Source organism: Bactrocera oleae, chromosome X, assembly GCF_042242935.1.
Source record: "Bactrocera oleae isolate idBacOlea1 chromosome X, idBacOlea1, whole genome shotgun sequence".
In the NCBI taxonomy this organism is placed as follows: Eukaryota; Metazoa; Arthropoda; class Insecta; order Diptera; family Tephritidae; genus Bactrocera; species Bactrocera oleae.
The window spans coordinates 31464310-31471963 of NC_091541.1; the positions used below are offsets into that span (position 1 = coordinate 31464310).

The following is a 7654-nucleotide window of genomic DNA, read 5'->3' on the forward strand; positions in this document are numbered from 1 at the left end:
CCCCAGCTCCTACAGCGAACATTTGATCGAAAATATCGGTCAATCTGTGGACATTCTATTTTGAAATCCAGAGTAAGTCCTTTCCTGATAACAGTATGCCTGAATGTCAAAAATGAGTTGAATTAGAAGAAGGCTTGTCTAAGCCACCATATACCTAATGAAAAGATTTTTGCACTTCCAGTTTACTTTATACCGCATATATCGGCCAATGTGTGAGATATCTTATAAGAGAACGTGTTTTATTAATAACAATGTATTTTTGTGCCTAAAATGGATAAAATCGGGTGAAAACTTGCCTTAGCCTAAATATGACTAGTATCACGTTTAAACTCTAGTGGCGCCATCTATATGTCGACAAGTGCGTTAGAATCTGCTAACCTTTATCGACTTCTAGTAAAAATTTCATGACATTTCATCTATTGGAAGTGAAGTTATTGCGTTTTAAGTGTCAGTATGTTTTTTTCATCGGTGCGAAAATGAGCTTCGAACAAAGAGCCAACATTAGATTTTGTATTAAAATTGGTAAAACTTTTACCGAAACGTTTAAATTGATGAAACAAGTTTATGGCAATGATTGCCTACCCCGTAGCAAAGTGCACGAGTTGTTTCAACGTTTTCAAAGTGGTCGTAAGGACATAAATGACGATGAACATGTGGGCCAACCAAAATCCGTGATCACCGAAAATTTCACCGAAACTGTGCGTGAATTCATAAAATATCAGCCGAAATCATCATTGAAATTCATGGAAATAGAATTGAACATCGATCGATCCAAAACATCGATTTATCGCATTTTGACCGAACATTTGGGCTTACAAACGGTTTGTGCACGGTTTGTTTCGCACAAATTGACTGACGACCAAAAATTGCTCACAATTCAACATTCGAAGGGCATCATTAAAGAGGCAAAAAAAGACCCGAAATTCCATGCCGTTCGACATGCTTTTGGACCGTGCAAAAAGCTGTGTTAAAGCAGAAGGAGACTATTTTGAATAAAATTAATTGATTTTGCCGATAAAACCATTTGTTCTGTCTTATTTTTAAAAGTCCTGTTTCCTTTGGAACTCACCTTGTATTGTGTATATTTGTGTTTAAAACTACTGCTGGATACATCGCAATTCACTTTTAGTTGTTCACTTAATTGGCAATTATGTTGTCAACAGATAAATGTATTTATTTAAAAATGAATCAAATTTTTTCGAAAAGACCAAACGCTGTTATAATTTCAGTTTTGTCGACATCTTCTTTGGTGACAGGTATTGGCAGTAAAGTCTTCGAGAACACGAACAGGATATCGGTCTGGCAATGTACGGGCGTTAAGTCGTCGATAATCTCCACAAGATCGCCATTCACCAGACTTCTTTGGAACCAGGTGGAGCGGAGATGACAAGGAGCTCTTCGAATGTTGAGCGATTGCTAATTGTAACATTTTTTTGAACTCTGTCTTAGCAATTTTGAGTTTGTCGGGAACAAGTATTCGGGCCTTACAGGAAACAGGAGGTCCCGGTGTAGTAGATATGTGGTGCTGCGTCGTATGTTTCGTTGGCTGACAGATTCCTCAAGAGTATCTGCCCATATAGGGTCGACGGGCAGTACTTTAATTTCCGAAATGATGTTGGATGCTGATAATTTACATGCGACTTTTAGTCCAGTGATCGAGTCGATAAGGCAGTTGTTCTTTAGGTCGGGTAAGATGCCGAAATGTGCTAAAAAATCTGCGCCAATAATAGGTTTCGTCATGTCCGCCACTACGAAGCGCCATATAAAATTTCGTCTGAGGCCACGATTTAGTGATAGAGTTATGAAACCGTACATGTTTATCGTAGACCCATTTGCTGCTGTGAGATTAAAGTTGATTTGTTCCGGCGACCAAGGTGCGAGAGACTTGGGAAACGTGCAGATATCCACCAGAAATTGGATTTTGGTGGCACGATCTGTTACGAAAAGGCGGTTTGATTCGAGTGAGGAGCCGTTAACCGCCACTAACGGTCCGACGGTAGGTTTCCCTGAAATGTGCAAGGCGACCGGCAACGTTTCGCTTTATTGCCGAAATTTTGATGATACCAGCACGTGTCGTTGTTCGGTGCTGGAGAAGATGTGCGCGAACGAAAGCGATGACGAGAACGGGAACGAGATACGACTTGTCTCTTAAAACTGGAGGCTACCTCATTAATTGAAGCTTCGAGACGAGAAATGCGTGAATCGACTGCTGATGTTGCTGCTGATTCTTGGACCGAATTGATTTGTGCTGCTGGTAATGCGATATCGTATATTTTGTCTGCAAGAGATGCGAGTTTATCGATATTCATGTCTGCTTGGGACGCAAGTATAGATTGCGTTGTCATCGGAAGTCTGCTGCTTTCTATCACCCAAGGTCCCTCGATCGAGAAGCTGCTGTAGTCGTGCTTCTCGAGAGAGCGTAAGGCGTTCGACCAGTGTCCATTTTAAGCGAGTGTAAGGCGTTTCTGTGGGAACATTCAAAAGAAGATCTTCCACTTCTGCGGCGGCCCTGGCGTCAAGATGTGAAGAAGCATAGTGGTATTGCGTAATTTCATCGGAAATTCCGGCGAGATGAAATTGTCCCTCAAGTTGGGCGAACCACAAGGCTGGTCGTTCGGAATTCAATAACGGACACCGTATAGAAACACGTTGGAGCGGCGTTATACTGTCGGCCACTTGCATGTCCACGCTATCTGGCATAGCGATTTTTGCAGAAGAAAATGAAATGATTGGAACGTTTTATGCACTGCGCTCAAAGCTGTGAAGATTAGGAATGCGCGAAAACTCCAGCTGTCCTCCAATCGGTCGTATGCGTGGGCAGCCACGTGCGCGATTATGCGCTAAAACCAATACACAAAGTCCACTGTAATCGCAAATATATGCGCAAGTGTTGAAACTTGTAAACGAAATACACTGTAGACGAATTAGTTAGCGAATTTTAAAATTATATTTAACCTTTTAATCACGTCGGGCGCTCACCAGTTGTGGTGATTGATGTGCAGGAACGATGCGCACGCGGTGGCTGCCAGCAGGAGAAGGGCCGTTAACCGTGCTGTATAGTCTTTTATAATAACAGCAGGCGTCCTCGAGCCTAACTGTTGACTACGTATTCGCTGTCCCGTTTTGTGTCGTATTCGTTTCAGCGTTCCTTGTAAACCAGGATCAGCTGACTTGCTGACATGGTGTTGCCATGTTATATTGTCGTATATTATATTATATTGTGGCTCATCCCACAAAAAAATTACTATAAACTAACAAATTTAGTATATTTCACGAAAAAAGTGTTTACGTTTTTCAGGCTATTTTAACATTGTTTTATGTACCTTCACAAGATCGTGGTTGGTGTAATCGTATTCCATCATTCTTGGACATGATACGAAACTCTATGATTGAAGAGGGAGTTGTCAATATTATAATTATTTATAACATTTGGCAATGATGGAACTGTCATAAAACTCAGTTTGGGTATTTTACAATTAAGTTTTAACCCAATAGACCTATGTCACCCATAAATAAGCACTAAATTAAGATATAATACACACGTACGAGGTGTGCTCAAAGGAAAACGAGAAATTTGAATTTTCGCGGACTGTGACATTCGATTATCCATATTTTGTTTTTGTTATAATCGGCCACATATTTTTACCATGTGCTTGCATTAGAGCCAATTTCGATTAGTAGTTTGTTTTTGACAACAAAAAAGGTTACTCACGTTTTGTGTGCTCTTCGATTTTTGACTTTTGAAAGAAATTGATAAAAGAATATGTATTATATTTTGCGTTGAAAATGGAATAAACTGCTCCAAGGCACTTGAAAGGTTGACTATGGCATTCGGTGAGTCCACTTGGTCTCAAAAAATGTTAATAAGTGGTACAAGCGCTTTACAGAAGGCCGAGAAAATGTTGATGACGATGAGCATCCTGGAGATTCGACCACGTCAACAAGCGGAGATAACATCGAAACAATGAAAAAAATTGTTCTTGAAAATCGTCGAGTCACAGTATGGAAGTTTCAGGGGATGTTGGCATATCAATGGCGCATGCCATTCAATTTTCTCGAATGTTTTGGGCATAAAACGTGTGGCAGCGAAGTTTGTTCCGAAATCGCTAAATTTTGAGCAAAAGCAAGGTCGCATTAGTATCGTTTTTTTTACGTATTCACCAGATTTGGCTCCCTGCGACTTTTTCCTATTCCCAAAACTGAAGAAACCAATGAAGGGAAAGCGTTTTACCACAATTGATGAGATCAAGTCAGAAACAAAAAAAGAGCTGATGGCCATAATGATGGTTGAAGCGCTTTTCAGAAGTGTTTCGAGGATTGGAAAAGCGTTGATGTATTATATCCGAAAGGGATTACTTTAAAGGAAAAGACAAAATAGATATTGATGAATAAATAAGTATCTTTCAAAAAAATCTAAAATTCACATTTTCTTTTGAACACGCCTCATATAAATATAAAAACAGGTATTAGAACCTGTAACTGCGTAGTTAAAACTGATAATATTATACAATATCAACATAAAACTCTTAAAAATAAACAAGAAAAGAAGAGCTAAATTCGTCTGTAACCATTTTATATTCTTACAATTTAAAAAGATCCAAGGGGTCCTCCCCTTTCAAGTGTTGTAAAACTTTATATTAAATAAGATAAAATACCCTGAGGGCACTATTTGTGCAAAGGTTTATCCCGATACATTCATTGATTTTGGAATTGTATACTGTAAAGTGAAAATATAATATACGATGGTTATTGAAAATTTGTTATATGGGAAGTAGGCGTCAGATTTCGCCGATTTTCCAGTGTATAATAAATGAATTTGATTGAAATTGTCACCTAAATGTGGGCGGTGCCACGCCCATTGTGCTGTTGTTGTGATACCTGCAGCTATAAAATCTTTCCATACTCTTTTGGTTGTGAAATTTAATGCTTTTGACGCATTCCAGTGAGTTATCGCACTTTTAGTAGTTTTCAATATAAGTGTTATATGCGAAGTAAGCGTGGTTATTATCTGATTTTATCCAGAAAAACTGCAAAAAAGACTTCTTTTCAGCAAGTTTGGCTAAGTTTGCTTCAACTGTTCGGAAGATATGTGCATTAAATTAACTATGGGGCGGGGCTACGCCGACCTTTAAAACTTTTTTAGCGTACAGGTGTTGCTACAGAGTATAATAGTTTTGTTCACCTAACGGTTGTTTGTATCACCTAAAACTAATCGAGTTAGATATAGGGTTATATGTATATAAATGATCAGGATGAAGAGACGAGTTGAAATCCGGGTGACTGTCTGTCCGTCCGTCCGTGCAAGCTCTAACTTGAGTAAAAATTGAGATATCTTTATGAAACTTGGTAGACATGTTTCTTGGTACCGTGAGACGGTTGGTATTGCAGATGGGCGTAATCGGATCACTGCCACGCCCACAAAACGCCATTCATCAAAAACAAATAACTTGCCATAACTAAGCTCCGCAATAAGATACAAGACTGTTATTTGGTACACAGGATCACATTAGGGAGGGGCATCTGTAGTTAAAACCTTTTTTTAAAAAGTGGGCGTGGTCCTGCCTCTAATAGGTGTAATGTGCATATCTCCTAAACCGCTAATGCTATAATAACAAAATTCACTAGAAGCAAATGTTTTTAGCATTTCTATTGACGGTGTGAAAATAGTTGAAATCGGGTAGCAACTCCGCTGTTAAAAACTACTAAAAGCGCGATAAATCAAGCACTAAACACGCCAGAGACATTAAATTTTATCTCTGAGATGGTATAAGATGACTTTATAGGAACCGCGTTCAAAATTAGACAGTGGGCGTGGCACAGCCCACTTTTAGGTGAAAACCCATATCTTGAGATCTGCTCAAACCGATTTCAACCAAATTCGGTGCATAACGTTCTTTTTATGTTTCTATGTCATAGTGCGAAAATGGGCGAAATCGGACTACAACCACGCTTACTTCCCATGTAACACCATTTTCAATTCCATCTGATTCTTTCACTTTCCACTATGCAAATCAGGTAACAATGATTATATCGGGGTAAAACTTTGCGTGAATAATGCAATTAAAGTATGCCACCTTGCGGCCAAAAATTGTCTAAATCGAACCAAAACTGTTCAAACCCCTAAGTACTAAATATGTGGACCCCAGTGCCTATAGTTGACCTTCTACCGAAAATATCAGTCAATCCACAAAGAAATCTCAAACGAGTATACCATTTGACTTTGCGAGAGTATAAAATGTTCGGTTACATCCGAACTTAGCCCTTCCTTACTTGTTTTATCTTATGTTAGTGCGTAGTTAAAGGCATTTTATATATTTTTGCCTAAAGGCACTTTATGGGTTTTACTTTACCGGTTCCGCTCATGTGTAATACCAAACCCCCTTTGAGAGCTTCATAACTTCATATCTATCTTGATTAGTTTCAATTGAACAAAACTATTATATTTCCTGTTGCAACATGTTGCGAGGGTATCAAATAGCACAATTGTATGATTAATGTATTAAATACCAATATTTCTCATTTATATAAAAAACAAAAAAAAAACATTAACTTTGGTTGCATCGAAGCTATAACACCCTTTACAAATAAAAAATTTTCCACACAAGAAATTAATTTTGATAAATCAGTTTGTATGGCAGCTTTATGCCAAAGTAACCAGCTTTTTGAAGAGAAAAGAACGTGTGCAAAATTTCAGATCGATATCTCCGAAATTGAGTGAATAGTTCGTATATATACAGATCGACAATAGGACATGGCTAAGTCTACTCGTCACGCTGATTATTTATACATAGGTATACTATACATAGGGTAATCCATTGCAAGGTTTGCTACTTCTTTAAAGAAAAAATACAGAAAATTCAAATTTAATGGAGAATGTTTATTATCATTCGAAAGAACAATCTTTGGCATTTATTTTTTGAAGACGTCTACGTCTCAGATGGTTCATCCATTGAGTCCAATTTTCGTTGACTTGTTCGAGCATTTCGACTGGTAACTGGTGAATGACACGCGAGTTGCGTCTTCAGATGACTCCAACACACCCAAGCTGCGAAAAAGAAGTACATTTAAATAAGCCCCAATGCAACAAACAACATACAAGTAATTAATATGTATCATACCAACTTGTATATGCACTATACATTGTAATATGCTATTGCAATAGCATAACGAAATTTGATGTTACCGTTGGGTATATACATATATATGTCATATTGATTATCATATACATTTAATATCATTTTACCACATAAGGAATATTTAATATTGATTATTTTAATTATGCCGAGTCGACGATGTTGAGAAACGTCGAGTCAGCGCAACTGCTCCAAGAAAATTAAGCAAAATGTAATTTTATAATGAGTAGGAAAATCAATAATAAACTAGACGGTAAGCCGCTCAGAAAGGTATTTTTCCGTAGTTTTTATATTCAAATAAAATTAACTACGCATTAACAAAAATCAAATACGTAGTTGGGACAGTCGACGTTCCTCGTTCCAGTTCCCAACTTAACAGTAAATGCAAATTCAGCGAATTGTAATATAGCAAAAGCGCAGAAAAGTAAAAGCTTAATTGAACTTTATCAAAAAGTCAATTTTTTTTGGAAAAATCAAAGAACTGAACAATATCGTTTAAAAAGTAATATATCTATATATAT

At 37.7% G+C, this 7654-nt stretch overlaps 1 long non-coding RNA gene across 1 annotated transcript; it reads right to left on the reverse strand.

Annotated features, from left to right (window-relative positions):
• Window positions 1–6856: 6856 nt before the first annotated feature.
• On the reverse strand, window positions 6857–7337 carry LOC138858173 (uncharacterized). The gene is made up of 2 exons (XR_011397397.1): window positions 7119–7337; window positions 6857–7045 (listed from the first exon to the last, which is right to left on the reverse strand). It is a non-coding gene; the product is annotated as an uncharacterized lncRNA (long non-coding RNA).
• Window positions 7338–7654: the final 317 nt, after the last annotated feature.